At 39.3% G+C, this 27,451-nt stretch overlaps 1 long non-coding RNA gene across 1 annotated transcript in view; it reads left to right on the top strand.

Moving 5' to 3' along the window:
* LOC124106755 (uncharacterized) overlaps positions 1–23,675 on the top strand; it is a 35,110-nt gene extending 11,435 nt beyond the window's left edge. The window contains exons 2-4 of the long non-coding RNA XR_006856151.2: positions 2,113–2,177; positions 11,407–11,453; positions 23,349–23,675. This is a non-coding gene — a long non-coding RNA (uncharacterized LOC124106755). The remainder of the gene's footprint in view (positions 1–2,112; positions 2,178–11,406; positions 11,454–23,348) is intronic.
* Positions 23,676–27,451: the final 3,776 nt, after the last annotated feature.

Raw genomic sequence — 27,451 nt, 5'->3', positions numbered from 1 at the left:
GCACAGGCCTGTAATCCCAGTGGCTTAGTAGGCTGAGGAATGAAGATCAAGAGTTCAAAGCTAGCCTCAGCAATTTAGCAAGATCCTGTCTCTAAATAAAATATAAAAAAAGGCCAGGGTTGTGGCTCAGTGATAAAGTGCCCCTGGGTTCAATCCCTGGTGAAAGAAAGAAAGAAAGAAAGGAAGGAAGAAAGAAAGACACTCCTGGCAAGTCCATAAGATGGAATATTAACTAATTATAACAACATATTTTAAAAAGACAACAACAACAAAAAATTGGAATATTATACAATCATTAAAAGTTAGGAGGATCAGCGCTTGCCTAGCATTTGCAATGTCCTGGGTTTAATCCTCAGTACTGCCAAGAAAAAACAAAGTTAATAAAAGTTATGAAGATGAGTATTTATTGGCATTTATATAAAATATTGAGTTTCAAAAATTTAGGTAAGAATTATGTACAGCCATGAATGGAGGTGCACACCTGTAATCCTAGCAACTTGGGAGGCTGATTATAAATTTGAGCTTAGCCTCAGCAATTAGTGAGATTCTATCTCAAAATTAAAAACTAAAAACAAAATAAAAATAAAAAGGACTTGTAAGTAACTCAGTGGTAAAGCACCCCTGCATTCAATCACCAACACACACACACACACACACAAAAAATAATTTTAAAAAGTACAATATTGTTTTTTTAATTAAAAAAAATGATGTGTACAAATGTTTATAAATCCTAGAATGCACCAAAATGTTAATAAAGATTAAATCTCTGGACAGTAATGTTATAAGCGATTACCTTATTTTTGATAGTCTATGTTGTCAGAGGACAAAATCACAACAATTTGGTTTAAATATTATAATTGGCTCTATTTTCTATTCTAGAATCAGGCAACATTTTATTCTGTAAAATAGAGTGTCCTAGTCTAAGCAGTAAAACTTGGTTTTATAGACGGGTGAAAAACAACAACAACAACAACAAAAAACAGAAACAAAGAGTAAGTAGAGGGGCTGGGGTTGTGGCTCAGTGGTCGAGTGCTTGCCTCCCATGTGTGAGGCACTGGGTTTGATCCTCAGCACTGCATATAAATAAATGAATAAAATAAAGGTCCATCAGCAATTTAAAAAGAAAAAAAAAAAGAGTAAGTGGATTGGTCATTTCAAAGTTACTTTAGGTGGAACAAAGAGGCACAAAAACACAAATAACTGAGTGGTTGTAAGGATGGCCTTAGGCCTGAGCCTAAGCAACTCCATTTTAAAACTACAGTTTGGGCTGGGGATGTGGCTCAAGCGGTATCGCGCTCACCTGGCATGCGTGTGGGCCCAGGTTCGAGCCGTCAGCTCCACTTTGGGAGAAGCCTGCATGGGAGAAGCCTTCATGGGTTCCTGATCTGATCACCATGGTCTGAGTGAACGTGCATCTTCTGGACTTAGAGCCTAAGGCTTGGGACTTTTGATCTGACACTTGAGCTTAGCATGCAGAGGGAATGTCTGTCATGAGCCTGTCATGATTAAGTGTGTTTACAGTGCTTAGAATCAATGTAGAATTTTTTGCTGTGAATTGATTATATCTATTGCAGTGCCTAGCATTAAAGATTGACATTTTTATTGATTAAGAACCTATAGAGTGAAATTGTATTGAGTGATTTGAGTGAATAAAGCATAGAAAAGGGCAGAAGCTTTTGGACATTCTTTATTCTCCCCCTCAATACATAAGTCATACCTTTTGCCCATGGCAACAGTGGTTAGCAGCAGATTATTTCCAGTTACTTTCTATAAGAATTAGAGGATTAAAGGATGTAAGGCTTAAAGTGGAGAGAACTTCCTTGTCACGCTAATTGAAACTAACCTGTTTGGAATTTTGGTTTTATCTTTTTTTTTTCCCTTCTTGATTTCTCAGAATTTTCAGATATAATTTAGTTTTATTTTGATATTCAGTATTTGTAAATTGAACACAAAAATATTCCTGTCATACCCACTGTGACACTATTATTTATTTATATGTATGTTATATTTTATATGTATATAATTTTTTCAGAGGGGGTGGTACCGAGGACTGAACTCAGGGACACTTAACCACTGAGCAAAATCCACAGCCCTTTTTAATATTTTATTTAGAGACAGGGCCACACTGATTTGCTGAGATCCTTCTGCCTCAACCACCTGAGTCACTGGGATTACAGGTATGTGCCATTTGTTTACAATTCCTGGCAAATATTTCTTTCTTCAAGAAAGTTAAGGAAACTAGACTTTTCTTCCTAATGTGGGCCATAAAAACTCTGCCTTTCTCTCACCTGCCTTCCCTGATAGTTAATGATATGTCACTGGAGAAGAGAAGTCTCTGGAAGAGAGTTCCAAGGAGTTCTGGGATAGAGAGGCAACAGTGGGGTCCCTTGCTTACGTGATTGAAAAGAATTTCAGTATGTGCCAGTCAAAGCCATAGACAAAAATTTATTTAGGAACTCATATACATGGTTAGGGAGAATATAGGCTATTTCCAAAGAGAGAGAGATGATTTGAGGGTTTCCTGCTCCTCTTTTAAAGTAAATTTGGTGAGTATCTGGGGCTGTGGCTCAATGGTAGAGGGCTCGCCTAGGAGGCATGAAGCATTGGGTTTGATCCTTAACACTACATAAAAATAAAATAATAAAATAAAGATATAAAGTAAATTTGGTGAAGGGGGGATGGGGGCATCTGGGATGACATCAGTCTGTGATCACGAGACAGTTTATGGTGGGTTGGTCATTCTCAGGATCCTTAGGTTTATGTGTTCCTCATTATCTGATCAATAGATAACACACTGGGAGAATATCATATCTCTGCTTAATCTATTTATTGGTGAGCTAATCAATAGTGTACAAGATAAATATCTTGAGCAAATTGGGGAATGACAGACACGCCATGGAGAGAGATTGGCTTGGGAGGCGACAAACCTGGAAAAGGAAATATAAACCTTTTTTTTTTTTTCTTGGTACTGGAGATTGAATCCAAGGGCACTCTACTACTGAACTACATCCCATCCCCAGTCCTTTGTCCCTCTCTTTTTCTGTTTCTGGGGATTAAACCCAGGGAAACCTAACCACTGAACCACATCCCTAGCCTTTTTTATGTTTTACTTAGAGACAGGGTCTCTTATGTCCTGACTAAATTGCTGAGCTGGCTTTGAACTTGCAATCCTCCTGCCTTAGCCTCCTGTCCTGCTGGGAAGACAGGCGTGCAGCCCCGAAGCCTGGCTTATTTTTTGGTTTCTGAGAGAGGATCTCGTTAAGTTGCCCAGGCTGGCCTTGTACTTGCAATCCTCCTGCCTCAGCCTCCCACGTGCACCACCATGCCCAGCAGCATGCAGCACTTCTAAATTAAAAAATTACTTCCTTGTCCTTTCTTTATGTCTCCTTTCCGTTTTTTTTTTCTCCCCTTCCACTACTGGTAATTGAACTTGGGGGTGTTTTACCACTGAACCACATCCCCACATCCCCAGCCCCTTTTATTTTTTAAGACAAGGTCTCGCTAAATTTCTTAGGACCTCACTAATTTACTAAGGATGGCTTCAAATTTATAATCCCCCTGTCTCAGCCTCCTGAGTTGCTAGAATTACAAGGCATGCACCACTTTGCCTGGCTCCTATTTCTTTTATTTCTCCTATCCTATCTCAATAAGATTTTTATTTCAGAGCCAAGTGCAGTGGTGCATGTCAATAATTTCAGCTACTTGGGAGGCTGAGGCAGGAGAATTGAAAGTTTAAAGCCAGCCTGGGCCACTTAGCAAGACTGTCCAAAAAATAAAAAGGAAGGGGGATCTAGCTCAGCAGTAGAGCATCCCAAAACAAACAAATAAATGATTTCTCAATTAATAAGGGTCTTTCCAATATCCAAAAGAAATCTGAACAGTCAGGTCTTGCTAGGTTTCTCCTCTCTATTAGCATAAGGTATGCAGTGGAGTCTATAAAAACCAAAAGGAGCTGGGCACAGTGAAGCACACCTGTAATCCCAGCAGCTGGGGAGGCTGAGGCAGGAGAACCACGAGTTCAAAGCCTGCCTCAGCAACAGCAAGTAACTAAAGAACACAGTGAGACCCTGTCTCTAAATAAAATACAAAATAGGGCTGGGGTTGAGGCTTGGTGGTTGAGTGCCCTTGAATTTAATCCCTGGTACTGCTTTCCCACCCATGAAAAAAAAAAAAAAAGGACAGAGTCCCAAGAGCTTCCCAATAGCAGAATGTGTAGTTCCTGAGAAGGTGGCATGCCTAGTGATATTCTCCCATGTCTCACTCTACACATTTTTTTTACTTGTATCGTTTGTAATATGCTTTATAATACGCTGGTAGATATGTTTCCTTGAGTTCTGAGAGCTGTTCAAGCAACTGGCATCTGAAGCATGTGTGTTGGGGGCAATCATGGGAGCTGAGCCCTCAACCTGTGGTACCGTAACCGAACCCAAAGTTTTGCATCTTGGTGAGTGCAAAGCCAATGAGCAACGCCAGAAGATAAAAAGTATGGAGAAAGATTTCTTACCTGAAGTAAGGAAAGAATCAGTTTTTTAAAAAAATATTTACTTTTAAGTTTTAGGTGGACACAATATCTTTATTTTACATTTATATGATGGTGAGGATCGAACCCAGGGCCTCACACATGGTAGGCAAGTGCTCTACCACTGAGCCACAACCCCAGCCCTGAGAGGTAGTTATTTTTAAAGCATGCTGCTCTCGCCAATGAAGGAAGCGGGGGAATTTTATTCTGGAAGTCTATACTAATGTTCCCCTTAGGGGTGGGCACATTCCTGAACATGGTCAGTTTGGGATGTACATTTCTGAGCTTGCTCAGTTCAGGGTTGTAGTTCAAGAAGGAAAGATGGTGATTTGGGCATGGTGACACACGCCTGTAATTCCAGTGCCTTGGGAGGTTGAGGAGGATGATCACGAGTTCAAAGCCAGCCTCTGCAAAAATGAGGCACTAAGCAGCTCAGTGAGACCCTGTCTCTAAATAAAATACAAAATAGTGTTGGGGATGTGGCTCAGTGGTCGAGTGCCCTTGAGTTCAATCCCCAGCACCAAAAAAAAAAAAAAAAAAAAACAGAAGGAAAGATGGTGGAGTTAGGCTTGGTGGGCCAGGCATTGTAATCCCACTACTTGGGAGTCAGACAAATACCAGGGCAACCTGAACAAATTAGCAAGACCCTGTCAATAAATAAATAAATAAATAGATAGATAAATAAATAAATGCAGGAATGGTGGCTGGGATGTATCACAGTGGTAGAGTGCTTGTCTAGCATGTGGAGTGAGGCCCCGGGTTTAATCCCTGATACCTAATAATAAAAATAACATAGTGGATTCATTTCTGGTTTCCTGGGTATGCTCAGCTTAAGGCCATAGAGCACAGGATAAAAGTTTAAAACGGCAGACAGGAAGACTTAAAGAGGCAGGCTTAGACAGTTCAATGTTATTAGGAACCAAGTCTTCTCTAGGAACTTAAAAGAAAAACTTAAAAAGTGGCTCAGTTTTCTTGGATATAATGGCTGATTTTTGTTTCTCCAAAAAGTTTTAGCTTGAAACAAAAGAATAGACACTTTGTATATCCATATAGAAATTTGCCTCAAGAGGTACCTATCTTGCTGAAAGACTAAAAATACCTGACTCTACCAAATATGTAAAACTGGAATTGAATAAGAGGACACCCAGCTGGTGTTCATTGTAGAATTGCTTGCTTGGTGTGTGACACCTTTGGTGTCAGAAGTGATCTATGTTGTGACTCTATGGTAGAAGAAACAGTTTGAGTTTGAGTTGGTTTTTCCTAATCTATTATCTCACCCATCTAACAGAGCTCAGAGGACATGGGTGAAAATGGTCAGGTCACACATGATTATTCCAGGAACTGCTTCACTTGATTGACAGGGGTGGGGGAAGGGAGAAGTGAGTTACCAATTGGGAAAATATACCTACAACACATACATCTAATAAAGGACTCATCCAAATAGACATACATATATGTGCTTGTGTGTATACATAAATACGTACATATACATGTATGAATATATATTCATATATACTTTAACAAACTCTAAGGTTAAAGACAGACAACACAATAGTTAAATATGCAAGAGATTTTGTCACTTCACTAAAGAATATATCCAAAATTTCCAATAAACCTGTGTGTCTTTTCAGTTTCTTATTGCAGATTAGATATACAATGAGATAAACACCCATGAGAATGGTGAAAATTTATAGACTGACAATATTGAATATTGATAAGGTTATGGAGCAACTGAAACTCTGATACATTTCTGGCAGGAATAAGTTGGATGGTTTTTCCAACCACTTCAAAAAACTGTTTGACTGTATTAAAGTTAAATCCATGCCTATCCGATCTAACAATTTCTCTCCTATGTATATAATTTTTTTGGCGGGTGGTTACGGGGTATTGAACCTAGGAGTGCTTTACCACTGAGCTACATCCCCAGCCCTTTTTATTTGTTTATTATTATTATTATTATTATTTTGGGTACTGAGATTGAATTCAGGGAAGCTTTTATCTGAGCTATATCCCCAGCCCCATTTATTTTTTATTTTGAGAGAGGATCTCAATAATTTGCTTAGGGCTTCCCTATATAGTTGAGGTTAACCTCAAACTTGAGATTTTCCTGCTTCAGCCTCCCAGATTCCTGGGATTACAGACATGCACCACCACACCTGGCTTCTGCCATGTATATGCTTAATGGAAGTGATTGTTTTTGTTCACAAATAGAAATACCCAAGGATATTCATAACAGCATTGTTTATAATCACAAAAACCTGGAGACAATATAAATGCCAATCAACAGTGGAAAGGATAACATTGTTCACACAATGGAATAATAAATACAATATGAACTACTGTTATGTGTAACAACATGGATGAATTTTGTAGAAATAAGGTTGAAAGATAAAAAGCTAGCTGGGTGTGGTGGTACATGCCTGTAATCCCAGCAGTTTGGGAGGCGAGGCAGAAGGATCACAAGTTCAAAGCCAGCCTCAGCAAAAGCGAGATGATAAGGAACTCAGTGAGACTCTGTCTTTAAATAAAATATAAAATATTGCTGGGGATGTGGCTCAGTGGTTGAGTGCCCCTGAGTTCAATCCCAGTACCACCCACCAAAAAAATAAATTTTAAAAAATAAAAAGCCCAACACAGGGCTGGGGCTGTAGCTCAGTGGCAGAGCACTTGCCTCTCATGCTTGCGGCACTGGGTTTCCATCCTCAGCACCACATAAAAACAAATAAATAAAATAAAGATATTGTGGGGGCTGGGGCTGGGGCTCAGCGGAAGCACATTTGCCTGGCATATGTGAGGCACTGGGTTCGATCCTCAGTACCACATATAAACAAATAAATAAAAAATAAAGATCTATCAACAATTAAAAAATATGTATAAAAAAATAAAGATATTATGTCCATCTACAACTAAAAAAAAAAAAATTAAGAAAAAGCCCAACAAAAAACTGTGTGGTGGCATATGTAAAATAATCTCAGAAAAGAAGGCTCAGAAGGCTGAGGCAGGAGGATTGCTTGAGGCTAGGTATTCTAATCCAATGTAGGCAACATAGCAAGACCCCATCTGAAAAAAAAAAAAAAAATTAATGTGAGAAAGACCAACACAAAAGAGCATCCTTATGATCCTTTCATATGCTTGACAAAATTAAGCTGTGCTGATAGAGGTTGGACTGTTAGTTATCTGGGAAGATGTGAGCCTTCTAGCCTTCTGGAAAGGTTCTAGATATAGTGCTGCATAGAAATCTAGAAAGAGAAATCGAAAGATATGTATATATACATATGTGTGTGTGTATAACTTTCACCAATTACTAGATTTTTCTCAAGTATAAGGTATACAATTATACCTTAGCTTTAAAAAAAAATTTTATTAGGAATTATCAGACAAAAGCTGGATACAGTGACACAATCCTGTAAACCCAGTGACTTGGGAGACTGAGGGAGGAGGATCACAAGTCAAAGGCCAACCTCAGCAATTTCATAAGACCCTGTCTCAAAATAAAAATTAAAAAGGGCAGGGGATGGTGGGCTGGAATCCTAGCACAATGGTAGAGCGCTTGCCTAGCATGTGTGAGGCACTGCAATTCTCAGCACCACATTTATTTATATGTGGTTTAAAATAAAGGTCCACTGACAACTAAAAATGATATTTAAAAGAAAGGGGCTGGGGATAAAGCTCAGTGGTAAAGAACCCCTGGGTTTAATACCCTACCAGAAAACAAACAGAAAACCCTCAACCCACACCCCCAAAAAAGAAGGTGTCAGAACCAGCTGTAAGAAAGGTCCTTCAGGGGCTGGGGATGTGGCTCAAGTGGTAGCGCGCTAGCCTGGCATGCGTGCGGCCCGGGTTCGAGCCTCAGCACCACATACAAAGATGTTGTGTCTGCCAAGAACTAAAAAAAAATAAATATTAAAAATTCTGTCTCTCTCTCTCTTTTTTTTAAAAAAAAAAAAGGTCCTTCAGTGTTAGTGTTGAGTGGTAAGTACTAAGGCGGAAAACTGAGAGCCTGAAAAACAACTCATAAAAAATGTCATGTTTCCTGCCCAGCAGAAGAGGAGGACTCTGAGCTTTTCACCTGAGCCTTTCCACAGTTCCCTGGTCCCTTCAAATTTTGTTTTGCATGGGTGAACTGGGAGCTAGCACTAAAATCCCCCACAAACCTCAGATTCCAACTGTAATCTAGCTAAGGGCAGTCTGTAATCAAGGGATTGGATTAAATAATTTATAGATTTACATTTATGAATACATACATGTCACCAGAAAGGAAACAAACAATTCCAATCCTTTCAATAGGAATTGGCACATACAACTGTCAACCAAGAATAAAATCAACCAAGTCTAACAAAGAAGATTACATTTATTTGGGACTAGATAGGTTAGCAATCCAGGAAAATACAGATTTGGGCAATCTTGAAAATGTGCTCTGAAGTTTTACAAAATGGAGAGTGTATTTATAGCTTTAAGCCACAAAGAGGTTGAAAATTACATAATTTGTTAACTAACAATATGATTGGTGGTGAAAGCAAATAAGATGCTTCTTAAGAAAGGAATTGGGGGGCTGGGGTTGTGGCTCAGTGGTAGAGTGCTCGCCTTGCATGTGCGAGACCCTGGGTTCGATCCTCAGCACCACATAAAAAGAAATAAAGGTATTGTGTCCAACTACAAACTAAAAAATAAATATTTAAAAAAAAGAAAAGAAAGGAATTGGGTGTGGTCTCCGTCTCCGGGTAGTTTGGGGGAGAGGTCCATTGTACAGACAGTCAGCAGAGGTTAGCAATGTCTCAAAGGTCAACTTGCATGGGGTTGGGGTAGGGGCCGATGGGTGTGTCTGCATCACAGTTCAAAGTTTCAGAGGCAGCCGTGTCTGAGAGCCCATGAACAATGGCCTCCTGGCTCCACTTCCAACCAGTGCTACTCCATTTTGATTTTATTATTTCCTCAACATGACAAAATTTTGAAATAGGGCCCAGCTCTGCCAGACTTTTTTTTTTTTTCCTCAGCAAAGTTGGGAAGCAGATTAAGTTCGCTTTCCAACCTGTGTGCTATCAGGACTCAGCACCTCTTCCCAGAGCTGGAGCCTCCAGGCAGTCCTCCCTGCCTTCCCTGGGCCCACCCCCTACCCCAGTCCTGCCCTGAGCTGGAGCTTTATGGAAAGGACACAGGCGAGGTGTTACCCGGGAAAGTCCATTGTCCTCCTCTTCCCAGGGGGATCTGCACGATGAAAAGAGACTTTAAGTAAGTTCTGGATACAGATTCATGTCGGGAAGAAGAGGGAAGTTGGAACAAAATTGGTTGTATTTATAACTGATTGTCAGGTTCCCTAAAATTTTAAGAGGAAATTCCAAGAAGCCCAGAGCTTTTTGGTTAAGGGAAACTGAAAATACTTAAGCAAACCAAACCACTTTATGCTTTTTATCACATTTGGGCCTCATGACAGCCCTGGAGATGGTCTAGGTCACGATTTTTTAGACCAGGACACTCACAGGGAAAGTTATGTAATTTTCCCAGGGTTACATAACTTGGAGGACAGAATATGAACTTGAACCACCTGACTCACAGCCCTGTGTTTCATTCTTAATCCAGAAAAGTCTTTTTTATCAACAAGGTTTCACGAACCATCATCCCCAGAACGAGTAGAGAGGTGCTCTAACATTAGATATTGCTTCTAGCAAGTCCTTCCTATTTTTTTCTTACCTTCTGTAGCTTTCCTTTTAGTCTCATTTCTGTTATATTATTTCTTGACTTTTTAGAAGATGCTGGTGGTAACTTCAAATTGCCATACTCTTTTTAAATATATATATATATATATATATATATATATATATATATATATATATATACTTTTTTTTTTTTAGTTTTGGTACTGGGGATTGAAATTTGAACCCCAGGGATGCTTTACCATTGAGCCATATACTTAACCCCCTCTTTTTTAGGGTATTGGGGATGAACCCAGGGGTATACTAACACTGAGCTAAAACCCCATGCCCTTTTAATTTTTTGTTTTGAGACAGGGTCTGCTAAGTTGCCCTGGCTGGCCTTGAACTTGTGATCCTCCTGCCTCACTAACCCCCGGATGTTGGCATCACAGGCTTGCATTTTTTTTTTTTTTTTGATAATTTGCAGTATTATCAAATTCCTAAAAATTTTGGAGGAAATTGTGGCCTGGCCTACTTGATTTTAACATTTTTCCACATATTTATTTTCAAACCTGGTCATGGTGGGTAGTATTCGTGGCTCCACAGGAACAACTTAAGTTCCCAAACCCATCAAATAAACACACTATTTACATTTAAAAAAGTACTAGGCAAATGCAGCTTCATAGCAATTTCCTGAATTTCAGCATCTCCAGGATTCACAATCCTAGGAGGTACCATTTATGTGAAATACACTGTAAGGAATGCTTCATGGGTTTATATAACAAGGGAGATCTGCTTAAACACCTCCCAAAGAGACTCAGCCTCCTGAGAACCTCCTTTTCAGAAATTCTGGTCAGTGGTAAAAAAATAGGACTTCTCAGGATCTGGAGGACACCAGGAGAAGGGAGTCAAATCCATGGAGATCACTAAAGTAAAAGGGAAATGAAATGGGACCAAAAGTTGAGATAGCTAAGGTTCAGAGTCCAAGAGGTCAGAGTCTCAACAAACACAGCGTGATTAAAGCCTATTAAGTCTCAAGTTTTCAGTTCTGTGAATATTTCAACAAAATTGACACAAGTACATTAAAATGGGTTGGAAATCTTAGTCTAGAGCTTATGTACCCTTTATGTTTATTTTAATATGTATGAAAAAATATATTTCTCAAAAGAATAGAACTCTAGAAACAATGTTTATTTCATAGTGACTGTAAGTGGTATATCTGTGGGTCAATTTAAGTTTTTTTTTTTTTTTTCACAGGTGTTTTGCATTTGGAACCATGGGACAAAATAGCAGAGCCTAATACTGTATGTGAGCAGAGTCTGTCTGGATTTTGGTCTTGCATGGAGGGAGAGGAGCTCTGAACCTACTCATGTTGATTTGAGCCACCAAGTCTGAGGCTTGCAGATAATCACCAGAGTTGCTAGGAGGACTACTTCTTCTCCTTTTCCTCTTTTTGGTACTAGGGATTTACCTAGGAGCACTTTATTACTGAGCTACATTCCCAGCCCTATTTATTTATTTATTTATATATTTTGGTACCAGGTATTGAACCTAGGGGCACTTAACCACTAAGCCACATTCCCAGCAAGACAGGGTCTTGCTGAGTTGCTTGGGGCCTTGCTAAATTGCTAAGGCTGGCTTTGAACTAAGGGTCCTCCTGAATCAGCCTTCTGAGTTGCTGGGATTATAAGTGTGTACCACCACACCTGGCTCCTTTTTATTTTGTATTTTGAGACAGGATTTCACTAAGTTGCTGAAATTTAAGTCCCCTAAATTGTTGAAACTGACCTCAAGGTTTTTTTTTTTATATGTATTTTCTAATTGTAGTTGGATACAATACCTTTTTTTTTATTGTTTTAATTATTTTTAATTAGTTATAAAAAGAGTGTTATGCTGGGGATATAGCCCAGTTGGTAGAATGCTTGCCTCATATGCACAAGGCCCTGGATTCAATACCTTTATTTTTATTTATTTATTTTTAAATGTGGTGCTGAGGATCGAACCCAGGCCCTCACACATGTGAGGCAAGAGCTCTACTGCTGAGCCACAATCCCAGCCCCTTGGCCTTTTAACCCTCCTGCCTCAGCCTTCTGAGTCACTGGGATTACAGGCGTGTCCCACTAGGCCTGGTGACATTTTTATTTTTAGCCTGGCCTTTTGGGGCCTACTACAAAAACCAATGATCTCATGCAATTTTTACTTAGCAAATATATAAGAGGATTAATTTGGCTATACCATCATCGCCAAATTTGCTGTACTTCTCAGCTCTGGCCACAAACTGGAAAATCAAGCAACCCTGTGTTGGTGGGCTGATCATGTTTTGGTTTTGTATAGGAAACAGAAAAAGGCAGGCAGGATGCAGGCCCCACATTCCAATCTGAAAAATACATTTCTATTTCAGCAGAAAAGAAATGGGGATGTGTGACCTGTGGGAGAATTCACCCTACATGCTGCTTATGAACCCTGGCATTCTGTTTTCCAGGTAGCAGGAGGCCCAGGGTGTCCCTAGCTGGACCTTTGTGGTTAGGCCTTAATTGGGCCATCTTTATCTACTGTGGCATTGAGTGTGGGGAAAGTTGGAAGCTCTGGACAGCTGCCACCCCTCACTTCCCTGGAGGCTATCCTGACCTCTTTCTTTAAATTCCAGAGAGTAAGAATAGACTTTTTGGGCAGCTCTGTTGGATGTTTGCCAACACCTGTTGTTAAGAACAATGAGGGGGCCATCTCAGCAACCCCAGAGGGTTCAGGGGTGCCTCCACTGTTCCCAAGGCCCTGTATTAAGGCATATTTGACAAAATGACACTCTGTAACCCACTGCTCTTCACTTAACATCTTTCCATGTGGACCTTGCTCCATGGCCGTGACCTTTCCTTTTTTAAAATTTATTTGTTTATTTATTTTTAGTTGTAGATGGACACAATACATTTATTTTATTTTTTTTTATTTTTATGTGGTGGTGGGGATCCAACCCAGTGTCTCATGCATGCTAGGCAAGCGCTCCACCACTGAGACCCATTGATCTTTCCTTTTGATGAAACAAATCTACATTACATGTAGGCAAAGCAAAAAGCAAATGGATATCACTTGGAAAGGTTTGGCATGAATAGTCTCCACCACCATGCAGGGAATTGATATAATTAAGATGGGAAAGAGACATGAGAAGTTATGTAATACTTACTGCAACAATTCATGATTTGCTATGTTCCACACACTGTTCTGTGTGTGTATCTCTGTGTGTGTGTGTGTGTGTGTGTGTGTAGTGCTTTATTTAATACTGTATGTGGTTTGTTGTCTCCACCTGATGAATGAAGAAATTTTGAAGGAGTTGTAAATAAACCGCTCAAGTTTACAGAGTGAGTATGGTAGAGTCAAAACTCATTGTTCACTGAACTGTCTCATTTTCCTCCTAAGCACACAGAAAGATGACATTTCCCAGACTTGGTCCATCTAGGTGCACCCATGTGATTGAATTCTGGTCAACAGAATGTAAATGTGATCTATTCCATTTTTAGGTTTAAAACATTCCACCCAAACGTCTACTTTATCTGCACAGCTGGAAGCAAGATTCCCCCCCCACCACCACCATAAATACCTCCCAAAGACAGAGAGCCTAGATTTCTCCTAGGAGTTACTGGCCTACATTACATTTTATGGAAACAACAAATAAGCCATTATTGCATTAAGATACAGGCTTTTTTTTTTTTAACTGATGTTTGCATCCAGGGGTGCTTTACCACAGTGCTACATCCCCAGACTTTTTTGAAATTTTGAGGCAGGGTCTCTCACTAAGTTGCTAAGGGCCTCACTAAATTGCTCAGGCTGTCCTTGAACTTGGAATTCCCCTGCCTTAGTTTCCCAAGTCACTGGGTATGCAGCTGCTGACATTTTGGGGTTTGTCACTACTGTAAAACCCAGTATGAGTAGAAATAACAGATAAATTGTAGCCAGGATTTGAATAGATTTGGGTGGAGTTTTGTCTGACTGATCCACTCTCTCCCAGATGAAAGTCTCTAGTCTTGGATGCTGCCACTAACTAAACTCATATGGGCGCTTGGGTGATTCATTTCTCTTCCAGGCATCAGTTTTGTTTTTTTTTTTTTCATTTGTTCAATGGGACAAATATCTGGCCTTCCAACCTCACGTGGTTACTGCAGGATAAAATAGGGCAATAGCTGTGAAATGATTTGGAAAATAAGCATTTGTCCAAGGTGACAGGGAGATTGTTACCTGCCCGGTACAGTGGCACATGCTTGTAATTGCAAATTTGAGGCCAGCCTCTGCAACTTAGCAATACCCTGTTCTCAAAATAAAAAATAAAAAGGGCTGGGTGGTTGGCTCAATGGTAAAGTGTCCCTGGGTTCAATCTCCAATGCCTTAAAAAAATGTATCTAATAATTTTCCTGACTCTGGTTAAGAACCTATTTGGCGAGCTCTAGAATTATATCTTATATCTCTGCCTCTATTATCTCTAATATTTGTTCTTTCAATATCTTTAAACTTTGACGTAATTTCAAACTTGCAGATGAATTGCAGAAATGGTACAAACCATCTTTATCTAGATAAGGTATATTGTTTGTTTTGTCCCATTTAGAAGTTATATGGAGAGAGTTCTGATTTATTCAAGAGTCAGTTGAAGACACTGCATGCTTTACTAATTTGGAGCTGCTAACACCTTAATTTCATCTTAGCAAAGTTGATTTCCGACTTCTGATCTTCAGGATTGTAAATATGTGTGTTATTTAATACAACAAATTTGCAGTAATTTGTTATAGCAGCCATAAGAAACCAGCTGGCTTTGGGGATGCATGCCTATAATCCCAGCGATTGGGAGGCTGAGGCAGAGAGATCGATAGTTCAAAGCCAGCCTCAGAAATTCAGTGAGGTCCTAAGCAACATGGTGAGACCATGTCTCAAAATAAAAAATAAAAAGGACTGGGAGTGTAGCTCAGTGGTTAAGCACCCATGAGTGCAATCTCTGGTACAAAAAAAAGAAAAGAAAAGAAAAGGAAGAAAGAAACTAGTATAGTTCATATTCAAATTTTGGCACTTGTGTAAATAAAATCCATTTTACCTATTTGTGTTCTCAATGATACCCAGGCAGGAACATGTTTTACATTTAGTTGTCATGTGGTTTTAGTAATCTGGAACAGTTCTGCCTTACTTTGTCTTTCTCAACCTTGGCAATTTTGGAAAATATAGTTATTTATTTTTCAGAGCATCACCAACCAAAGTTTGGTTGATGCTTCTTCATCCTTAGATTCAGATTATACAGTTTGACAGGAACATAGTATCAGATGATGCTGGGTTTTGTCAATATTGAAAAGGTTGATTTTGATCACTTGGTTAAGGGGGAGGATACCAGATCCCTCCACTGTAAATTTATTAATTTCCTTTTTATAATTAAAGAGTAATTCGTGGGAAGATACTTTTAGACTATTCCACATTATACTTTAAACCCTCAAACTTCAGCATTCATTGTAATTTTTTTTCTTTTTATTTTTATTTTGAGACAGGTTCTCACTAAGTTGCTTAGGCCCTTGCTAAGTAGCTGAGGCTGGCTTTAATCTTGCAATCTTCCTGCCTCAGCCTCTGGAGTCACTAGGATTACAGATGTATGACACGGTGTCTGACTGATTTTCTAACTTTGTTGTTCTTTTTTTCTTTTCTTTTTTTGTACTAGAATTTGAAACCAGAGATGATCTAACACTGAGCTATATCCCTAACCCTTTTTAATTTTTAAAATTTTGAGACAGGGTCTCTTAAATTGCTGAGGCAGGCAGAGAACTTGTGGTCTTCCTGCCTCAGCCTCCTTCCTGAGTCATTGGGATTACGGGAGTGTACCATTGTGCCCAGCAATCTCCAATTGTTCTTAGTCCTTCTATATTTAGTAGATGTAATTCCACTATAAGGAAGGTAGATCTCTTCCTGCTTCTTCTATTTTTTTTTTTTTAATGTGGTGCTGAGAATTGAACCCATGGCCTTGTGCATACAAGGCAAGCACTCTAGCAACTGAGCTATTTACCCAACCCACTCTTCCTGCTTCTTGATTTGTTTTTTTCTGTACTGGGGATTAAACCCAGGAGTGCTCTACTTCTGAGCTACATCCCCATCCCTTTTTAAAAATTATTATTATTAGGGCTGGGGATGTGGCTCAAGCGGTAGCGCGCTCGCCTGGCATGCCTGCGGCCCGGGTTCGATCCTCAGCACCACGTACAAACAAAGATGTTGTGTCTGCCGAAAAACTAAAAATAAATAAATAAATTTAAAAAAAAAAAAAAAAAAAATTATTATTATTATTCAGTGCTAGGGATTAAATCTAGGGCTCCATGCATGCCAAGCAAGCACTTTACCACTGAGCCACCTCTCCAGCTCCTTTCCATTATTTTGGGATGGGGTCTCCTGAAGTTGCCCAGATTGGCCTTGAACTTGAATCCTCCTGCCTCAGCCTCCTGAGTACCTGGAATTACAGATATGCATTACCCACCCAGCTTCCCCTTTTATTTATGTATTCATTTGTTTATATTGGAATAGACTCATGGATTCTCATTTTATTCAGTGCATTATAATCCATACCATCATTATTTATTTATGATGCTCAGATTCCTAGATTTGGTCAGTGAGAACTGCTTCAAATTGGTTTCTGTGTTTTTTGTTTTTTTTTTAATTATTTTTTACTTGTAGTTGGACATAATACCTTTATTTTATTTATTTATTATTATGTGATGCTGAAGATCGAACCGGGGGCCTTGCACATGCTAGGCAAGCACTCTACGGCTGAGTCACAACCCCAGACCCTTCTATGTTCTTTTGATACATCCTGAACACTCTTTGAGCACTTTCCTACTGGCACAAGAAGATATTTCAGACTCATCTTATGCTATTTCTACAGCAGTCTGTTCTCCCAGAAATCCTGGTACCTTTGTTGGAGAGTAATATTTAAAAACCAAGTTCTGGGTTCAGGGTATGCTCAAGCTATGGGATTTCTTTGCTTATGTATGCTTTCTCAGTGAACAATGCCAGGAAATTTGCTAAAATCATGAGTACATGTTGATCCTTCTGATTCTCTTTCCTTTCTTTCTTCTGCTGGAGATCAAACCCAGAGCCTTTGCGTGCTAGGCATGCACTCTACCACTAAGCTATACTCCCAGCCCTCTTTCCTTCTATCAAAAATAACAGCTCCACTTTCATAACTCCCTTTTCTAACAATGGGTAAACTGGCTCTCTTTACTCTCAGTATACTTTCTCATTTATTCAAACTTAATCTACCAACTATGATATTGTTAATATTATGTTTATTTTTTTTTCTGGTGGGAGGGGATGCACATGAGCTATACCAATCTTAAATGCACAATTGATGACTCTTGACAAATGCCCATGTTATGTAACCCACACCTCTCTCAAATATAGAGCATTTTTGGGCTGGGGTTGTTGCTCAGAGGTAGAGCACTCAACTAGCCTGCATGAGGCACATAAAAATAAAATAAAGGTATTGTGTCCACCTACAACTAAAAACGAAATATTTTAAAATATAAAGATTTTTTTTTGGGGGGGGCTGGGGTTGCAGCTCAGCAGTAGAGCACTTGCCTAGCACATGTGAAGCGCTGGATTCAATCCTTAGCACTACATAAAAATAATAAATAAATAAAATAAAGGTATTGTGTCCAACTACAACTAAAAAAATGTATTAAAAAATAGAGAAGGCTGGGGTTGTGACTCAGTGGTAGAGTGCTCACCTAGTGCGTGCGAGGCTCTGGGTTCGATTCTCAGCACCACATAAAAATAAATAAATAAAAACAAAGGTATTGTATCCAACTACAACTAAAAAAAAAAAAGTCTATGTTGAAAAAAATATAGAGAGCATTTTTGAGCCAGGTGTGGTACTGTTTGCATGTAATCCCCAGTGACTTGGGAGGCTGAGGCAGGAGAAACATAAATTTGAAGCCAGCCTCAGCAATTTTATTGAGGCCCTAAGCAATTTAGTAAGATCTTGTCTTGAAATTTAAAAAATTAAAAAGGGCCGGGGATATGGCTCTCTTAAACCCTCAGCTTCCCCAGCCCCTGGGATTACAGGTGTGTGCCACCACACTGAGATCATAATCATTTTAACCAGGCCCTATTGATGGACATTTAAGTTTCCAGACTTTTGCTCTTTATTTCAAACACTGCTTCAATGAATAACCTTGTATATTTATCATTTGACATGTCTGCAACTGTAACTATAGGATATATTCCTAGAAATGATTGCTGGGTCAAAGTGTATATACATATGGAATTTTGTTAGACACCATCAAATTATCTTCAATAGGCATTGTTTCAATTCATACATCCTGTTTACCCATAGTCATGGCTGTTCTAAGAGTTATCAATCTTGGATTTTAATGTATCATATTAGTGATACATGGTATCCCAGTGGTTTTCCTTTTTTTCTCTTGCAATACTGAAGATGAAACTCAGTAATGCTCTACTACTGAGCTACATGTCTGACCCTTTTTCATTTTTTATTTGAGACAGTTAAGTTGCCAGCTTGCCAGATTGGCCTCAAATTTAGAATGTTCCAGCTTCAGCCACCCAGATAGCTGGGATTATGGGCACTTGGCTCCTCTTAGTGACTTTTAATTTGTTCACTTTATTATGAGTGTATTATGAGAGGATGAGTGTATTTAAACATGTATAAAGGATATTTATATTTTCTTTTCATTTTTCAATTGAGTTGAGGGTCATTTTGTTACTGTTTTATAGGAACTCTTTTTGGGGGCAGTAGTGTGGTTTATACCCATGACCTCATTCATGTTAGGTAAACTCTCTCCACTGAGTTATATATAAAAATGCCCAACACCTTTATAAAAGTCAGGTTTACTGATGTATAATTTACATACAGTAAGATTTTACCTTGTAGCAGAGCTGTGTCTTGTATATGGAAGGCCTTCTACCTGGGGGATACCTGTTGGTGTATTATTTATTTATTTATTTATTGGTGCCAAGGATTGAACTCAGGGGCACTCGATCATTGAGCCACATCCCCAGCCCTATTTTATATTTCATTTAGAGACAGGGTCTCATTGAGTTGCTTAGTGCCTTGCTTTTGTTGAGGTTGGCTTTGAACTCGTGATCCTCCTGCCTCAGCCTCCTCAGCCTCCGAAGCTGCTGGGATTACAGGCGTGTGCCACTATGCCCGGCCCTGTTGGTGTTTTGAAGTACCTATCTGAAAAAAGGGTCTCCAGTTGAAGTTTGGAATTCCAGTGAGCAGATTATATTTAGACCAAGATTTTGAAGGTCTCAGATATACAGGCAATGGGTTCAATGGAAAGAGGGTTAGCCCTTGATTCTATCTGGGCTCAATTCCTGTATTTGCTATTTATTAACTATGTGATCTTGCTCTGACTCTGATTACATCACAGCTTTGAGTCTCGGATTCCTTATCAGTAAAAAACCTTCAAAATCAAATCCCATCAGATAACGTAATGAAAGCACACTGTCTAGTGCTGATACAAACTGGGTGCTTAATAAATGTTAGTTTCCCTTCTCTCCCCAGCAAAAGCCAAGCCCTTAAAGACCACATGCCCCAGGGCAGAATGACAGCATGATGAGTGTGATTCCCAGTCACCACCTCAGGTCTGCTGGAGTGTTAGGATCCTGTCTCCAGCATTCCAGCCTGGCATCTGTATAGTCACAGTGAGCGCCTCCTGTGCTAATAAAATGAACTCAGAAATTATCATACCTATCAAAAAAAAAAAAAAAGACAGGGCTGGGGGATGTGGCTCAAGCGGTAGCGCGCTTGCCTGGCATGCTTGCGGCCTTGCTTGTGGCCCGGGTTTGATCCTCAGCACCAGATACAAACTAAGATGTTGTGTCTGCCGAAAGCTAAAAAATAAATATTAAAAAATTCTCTCTCTCTCTTAAAAAAAAAAGTTGAAAAGTCTATTAAAAAAAAAAAGACAGAGTAATAACTCCTTTTCAGTAAGGAGTTACTCAAAGCCACCTTGCCAAACTTGTTTATCTGCCTTGATGATTAGTGCTCGCCACCTGGCTTCCTCCTGATGCCACAACCTGTTGGTCCAACAGCTACAAATAAAGTTGAAATTCCTGTTGGAAAGAAGAGGAAAAATGCCTGAGTCCCTCAGTTCCTCTCTTGTGTGGCCCTGAAGAAGCCTGGATATGAACATCAAGGATTCTTGGATATGGACATAAAAAGACGTGGGCTTTTGGTGCCTATTCTTGACAGTCCCAACATTGTCTACCAATTACTGCATGTTTACCAAGCAGTTCCAAGTACTTTATGAGAATTATCTTAACCAGGTCTCACAGCCATGGCCCTATTAAGTATTATTATTGTCTCCATTTTTCAGATGAGGAATTCGAGATACAAAGAGATTAAGCAGGGCTAGGAATGTAGATCAGAGGCAAAGCATGGCTTAGCATGTTTGAGGCCCTGGGTTGCATCCCCAGCGCTGCCAAAAGCAAAAACAAACAAAAATCAACAACAAAGAGGGCAGGGTACAGTGGAGCTCACCTGTAATCCCAGAGACTCAGGAAGCAGAAGCAAGATGGAGAGAGGCCAGCCTGGGCAACTTAGCAAGATCTTGTCACAAAATAAAGAACTGGGGTAGAGTGGTAGAGTACTGCTGGGATCAATCCCCAGTACCTCAAAAAATAAAAACAATCAAATCTCCTCCCCCAACAACAAATAAATAGTTTCTCCAAGGTCAAAGCAATCACTTGTGGTGGAACTGGGGTTCAAACACAGGCCTTCTATGTCTAGAAGCTATGCTACAACTGCATGATGCTGCTTCTTGGTGTTGTGTTGTCATGTTTTTTAGCATATAATTCTGTAATTCTTTGTTTAAATCTTTATCTCTCTCGGGCTAGGGTTGTGGCTCAGAGGTAGAGTGCTCCCCTAGCACATGCAAGTACCTGGGTTCAATCCTCAGCACCACATAAAAAAATAAAGGCATTGTGTTGTGTCCATCTACACCTAAAAAAAAAATATATATATATATTTAAAAAATTTATAAATCCTTATCTACCACATTTAACTTGATGGTGGGTAAAATTCATTGTTCATTTTCCCTTTGACAGTGGCCAACACAGAACTCAACACCAAGTGGATGCTCAGCAAACGTTGGTTGAATAAATGTTCAAAATCTGACTATTACCTTGGTGTTTTAGCACTGGAGAAAGACATGGAAGAGTTGAGGGAAGGTGTAGGTTATTAAGGAGCTGAGGACCCAATTTTTCTGATGGTGACAGTGGAAATTACTGCCTTAAACTGCCTTCTCCTTTTATGTGTGTTTTGTGGACAGGGTTGGTATGGCCAATGGTGGCAGCTGTACACATCATTTTCTGGCCTAGGATGCTTTTCTGTACTGCCTCTTTGACAATAATACTCCCCCAAGGTTTGAAGACTCCTCCCTAACTTCCTGAAGTTCCAGAGGGACCATCAATCACAATTCCCGACCCATTATCATAGAAGACCCTTGCCTTAAGCCTGGCCGTTCAGGTCCCACACTAGCTTTTGGAAGGATGGAAGTCTGGAGATATTCGTGACTATATTACCTGGGCTCATGGAGGAAGCCAAGCTGCAGTGTGACAGGACGGGGACAATATGCAAAGAGAAGCACACAGAGTTGAGAGGAGACTGAGTGATATTGTTTGAGGCCCTCAGTCAACCATACTTGAAGACAAATCTACACTTTTTTTTTTTTAAGAGAGAGAGAGAGAGAATTTTTTAATATTTATTTTTTAGTTTTCGGCGGACACAACATCTTTGTTTTTGTATGTGGTGTTGAGGATCGAACCTGGGCAGCATGCATGCCAGGTGAGTGCGCTACCGCTTGAGCCACATCCCCAGCCCAAATCTACATTTATACATCCAAGTTTTCTGACTCTCTACATTCCCTATTTGCCTAAGCTAGTGTACATTGGTTTTGTCATATGAAACTAAAATAATTACTTTCAACCAAGTGTCCCACATACTTGCATGGTGGCACATGGCTGTAATCCTAGCGACTTGGGATGCCAAGGAAGGAGGATCAGAGGTTTGAGGACAGCATTGGCAACTCAATGAGACCCTGTTTCAAAATTTTAAAGAAAGGGCTGGGAATTGTAGCTCAGGGGTAAAGTGTCCCTGGGTTCTATTCCCAGTACCAAAATAAATAAGTAATACATAATATTAAAAAGCACTCTGGTAGGATCTGTAGATTAGAAAAAAAGAACTGCACAGAATATATTATACCAAAAATTATTAGTTGTTTACCTGAAATTTCAAACTTAACTGGCAATATCTTTCTATACAGATATACAACTGTATACCAGTGATATGCCAAACCTACATGATAAACATCACATGAGTCAATTCTACAAGTTTTTTTTTTTTTGGTACTGGGGATTGAACACAGAATACTTTACCACTGAGCCACATCCCAAGCCCTTTTTTATTTTAATTAATTTTTTTTTGTAGTTGTAGAGGGATACAATACCTTTATTTGTTTTTTAAGTTTTTTTTTTTTTTTTTTAATGTGGGCCAGGGACTGAACCCAGTACCTCATGCATGCTAGGCAGATGCTCTACCCCTTAGCCACAATCCCGGCCCCTATTTTTTATTTTTTAAGACAGTCTTGCTCAGTTGCTCAGGGTCTCACTAAGTTGCTGAGGCTAGCCTTGAATTTGCTATCCTCCTGCCTCAGCCTGCTGAGTCTCTGGGATTACAGGCATGCAATACTGCACCTGGCTCTGCAACATTTTTTTAAATGAAGGAATGAAGTAAGTATATATATTGGGTAATCTAGAAATATTCTTTTTATTTATTTATTTATTTTTTGGTGTAGATGGACACAACACAATGCCTTTATTTTTATATGGTGCTGAGAGTCAAACCCGGGTCCCGCCCTTGCTAGGCGAGCGCACTACTGCTGAGCCACAATCCCAGCCCCTAGAAATATTCTTTTTTTTTTTTTATTAGTCACACATGACAGTACAATGGTCTTGACAGTTCATACATTTGAATCAAGTGGGGAATAATTTCTCATTTTTCTGATTGTACAGGTTGCAGAATCACATTGGTCATACAGTCACCTATATACATACAGCAATAATAATGTCTATTTTATTCTGCTGCCCTTCCTATTCCCTCTTCCCCTCCCCTCCCCTCTCATCACTTCTCTCTACCCAATCTAATGTGACACACTTTTTTTTTTTTTGAGACATTGACTTGGATGCGACGGTCACCATCCCTTCTGCCCTGTATGTGGCTCAACTTTATCACCGAATTAGTAAAATAAGTGGGATTACGAGAGCAAGCCAGGAATGATCAAAGGCATCCATCACGGCCCCAGTGTGGCCCAGCCCGTCCAACTGGACAGAACCCAGCTCTCCAAGAAATTCATCAGTGACTACCTCTGGAGGGTGGTAGACACCGAGTGGCAACCAGGAGCCTTGTGACCTGCAGAATCGGCCTTGGCGGGTGGTGGGTAGCTCCGTGATGATCAGTTTAAAAATAAATGTCTGTATATATTCTGCTGTCGTGTACAACTAAGTAGAACAAATAAAAAAAGAAAAAAAATAGAAATATTCTTATATTAAAATAACCAGATGGTTAAACTAATCAGGTAGTGATATAACTAAAGTAGTTGTTAAAGTTACATTAGTAGATCAAAGGGATAGATTAGAAATCCCAGAAATAAAACAATACAGATTATATAATCAGATAGCACATATATATTATATATATATATTAAAAAAATCAGATACAAGCATTTCAAATTAGTAGGAGAAAAAAAAGGATTGCTAAAACACAGGTATCAGGATAATTGGATTGCTCTTTGTGAAAAGAAAAATTAGGTTAGTTTCCCATTTCACACCTTACTTTAAATAAATTCCAGATAAATTAGAAATACGAACATGAAGAAATAAGAGTTAGAAAAAAATGTGACAGCTGAGCACAATGGCTCCTGCCTGTAATCCCAGAGACTTGGGATGCTGAGGCAGGAGGATCCTAAGTTTGAGGACAGCATCAGCAACTTGGCAAGACAGGGTCTCAAAATAAAAAATAAAAAGGCTAAGGATGTAGCCTTGTGATAGAGTGCCCCTGGGGTCAATCCCCAGTACTGCAATTAAAAATCTCCCAGAGGTGAAGGCTGTTCTAGGTATGACATAAAACCCAGTTTTAAAAGAGATTAATAAATTTGACCAAAATATAAATAATTTTCATGATAAAAACATTTGAAATAAAGCTAAAGACAAAAAAATTGGAAAAATATGTGCCAATAAATAAGAAAAGGATGAGGCTAACAATATAACAGCAAAGAAGCAAAGGATATGGAAAACACAATCTACACAGAAGGCTCTAGGACTCTTTAAAGCCTTTAACCATATGAATATATACCCAATTTCATTCTTAAAAGAAACATAAATTAAAATTATTATACTTTTTTTTTTCCTGGCACTTTGAATTGAACCTGGGATGCTCTACCACTGAACTACATCCTGCCTTTTTTGTTTAATTTTTTTGAGACAGGGTCTTGCTAAATTATCACACACTGGCCTCAAACTTGGGATCCTCCTGCCTCAGCTTCCTGAGTTGCTGGGATTACAGGCATGTACCAACATGTGGAACTACAAGGCCTTTTTTAACATATCAGATTAAAAATATGAAAAAACATTCCCAATACAATCACAATGGAGGGCCATTTGGCAGCATTTTTCAAAATTCCAAATGCAAAGCTCTTCAACTTAGCAGTTCTACTTTTAGAACTTTATCCTAGAAACATATTTGTGTGTATGTGAATTATGAATTAACTAAGTCCTGTAGTATCATTATAACAATAAGAGACAGGAAACAATTTAAATACAGCCATACAAGGAAATACTATATATCTGTAAAACAGAACCAGGAAACTTGTTTTTGTTTACATAGAAACTGGGAGGAAACAGAGGTATGTGTGGGGAGTATATCTTTTTATCTTTTTTCTAATTTTGTGCTCTGCGTATTTTCCGTCTACTGAAAAAAACCTAAAATACATTTTAGGAAACAGTTTTTTTTGTTGTTGTTGTTTTGGTGCTTGGGGTTGAACCCAGGGCCTTGTGTATACTAAGCAAGCAGTCTACCACTGAGCTACATCCCCAGCCCTAAAATACATTTAAATATAAAATGCTTTAAGAAATACTAAAAGATATAAACATGTTTTAGGATAGATCACAGACATTCATGTTCTTAAAATATCACACAGAAATTCAAGGGCATTTTAAGCTCAGGTGGGCACTTAAGATTTTGACCTCAGACCTAGGGAAAAGAATAAATGAACATTCACATTTGTCTTAAACCCTAGAGAAAAAGTGTGAAAAGCACTGCTTTGCAAGATAATAGGGCTCACTGACAGGGCAGTGGGGAGATACCTTTTGGATCTTGGAGGTTAAGGTCATACTGAGTATATATATAAATCAGGGTCAGAGATAAAAAGCCAAACAGAAATAACGAAATAGCCCAGAGATGATCAATGGTAAGAAACTAATGCCACCTTTACAGGACAGGACATTGTGTTACCAGAGCCCAGGGAGTTGGATCATCAGCTCAAAGTTGGAACCAAGTAGGTCATAGGACTAATGTTGAAGGGATGGATACTCTGGCTTGCAGGTGGGGAGAAGGGATATTCTGACTTTTTCCTTGGTTCCCTCCAATGTCCAGAAAATGCCTCTCATTAATGGAGTCCAGCAATTCAGTCCAAAGGCCAAGCAGCACAGTAGTTTAGGCCCTGCAGCTTTCATGGACTCAACCCTCCGTTGCCATTTTGTAAAGAGCAGGAGAAAGGGGAAGAATAGACTTGACGGTAAAACAGGCCAGGATCAGCACAGAGGGAAATCAGGAAAAAATCAAAACATAATTGATAAATTCATCCCCTTGAGGAAAATCAACTCAGGGTGACCTCACAAAGGTTGGTTTCTTGAACAGCAATGTTAAGATCCAGACTTTTTCTCCAAAAAGACTTTATAGTTAGTTTGTACAAAGTAGGATCTAGTTGGTTGTGGTGGCACATGTCTGTAACACCAGCAACTAGGGAGGCAGAGTCGGCAGGATTGGAATTTTAAGGCCAGCCTTAGCAACTGAGACCCTGTCTCAAAATAAAATTTAAAAAAGCTGAGGAAAAAAAAAAAAGCCATTCTAACAGGGGCAAGATGATTATCATTGTAGTTTTTATTTGCTAATGCTATTCAACATTTTTTCATATATTTCTTGGTCATTTGTATTTGTTATATTAAAAATTATCTATTCAGGTCATTTGCTCATTTTTAACTGGAAAAAAAACTAAAAAGACTGAGGGTGCAGTTCAGTGGTGGAGTACCCTGATTTACTCTAGTACCACCAGAAACAAAACAATTAGTCTCTAATTCTGGACCATACCCTACATGTGGTCACGCCTCTTAAAAATATTTTAATCCAGCCAGGTGAAGTAGTGCATGCCTGTAATCCCAGTGACAGGATACTTTTTATCAATTTCTTCCTTTGTAACAACCACCATTTGTGGCAGGACTAGTATGTTCAGCCTGCATTAAACACTTTACAAGTACCTTCACACTTATTTCTTCCTTAAACCCCACAGTAATTATTCATACTCTTCAGATGATGGAATGAGGTTCAAAAAGATTAAATAACTTGCCCAAGTAGCACAGCTAGAAATGGTGAGACATGTGCAGAAACTGGAGATTCTACTGCCTCCTGGATACTAAAACAAGGATATTAAATCAAAAAACAACGAATAACGATAAATAAACGAGTGCACATGGCTTTATGGATTTTCCAGTTGTCACCTTTTCAACAGGCTTTCTGTCTTCTTTAAAGTTGCTTCCCCCAACGTTTTTAAAAAGAGGTACCGAGGATTGGGCTAACCCTTTTATTATATTTTGAGACAAGAGTCTCGCTTTGTTGTCCAGGCTGGATTCAAACCAAACCTCTTGAGTCTCTGGGACTAGGGCCGTCGGCCCCCGCGCCAGGTTCCACTTGCTTGCTTTATTACCACCACCATCCCTCGCCACTCCACAGGAATTTGTTCCAGCTAAGATACTACATATTGATGTTCTCTCTTTTTCCCTATTTCTAGTAAACTCAGAACCAGAACTTTTTGTGTTTTGTTCCCATGTAATGCAGCGCCGGATATGTAGCAGGGAAGAGCCACATATTTGACGAAAAATAACGCGCTCCCGGAAGCACCCACAATCAAGACTAAATGAGCTTGGATTGAACCTCGTAGGCATCCGTAGTGCCGCCCTTCCCACTTTCTAATAGGTGAAGGGAAGACGAGAAAAGCCCCGC

The sequence above is a fragment of the Marmota monax genome, unplaced genomic scaffold (assembly GCF_021218885.2).
Source record: "Marmota monax isolate L192 unplaced genomic scaffold, Marmota_monax_Labrador192_F-V1.1 WCK01_AAM20220418_F8-fsc00211, whole genome shotgun sequence".
NCBI lineage: Eukaryota > Metazoa > Chordata > Mammalia > Rodentia > Sciuridae > Marmota > Marmota monax.
Note: the sequence above shows the minus strand (reverse complement) of the source record. Positions and strands in the feature narration are given on the sequence as shown.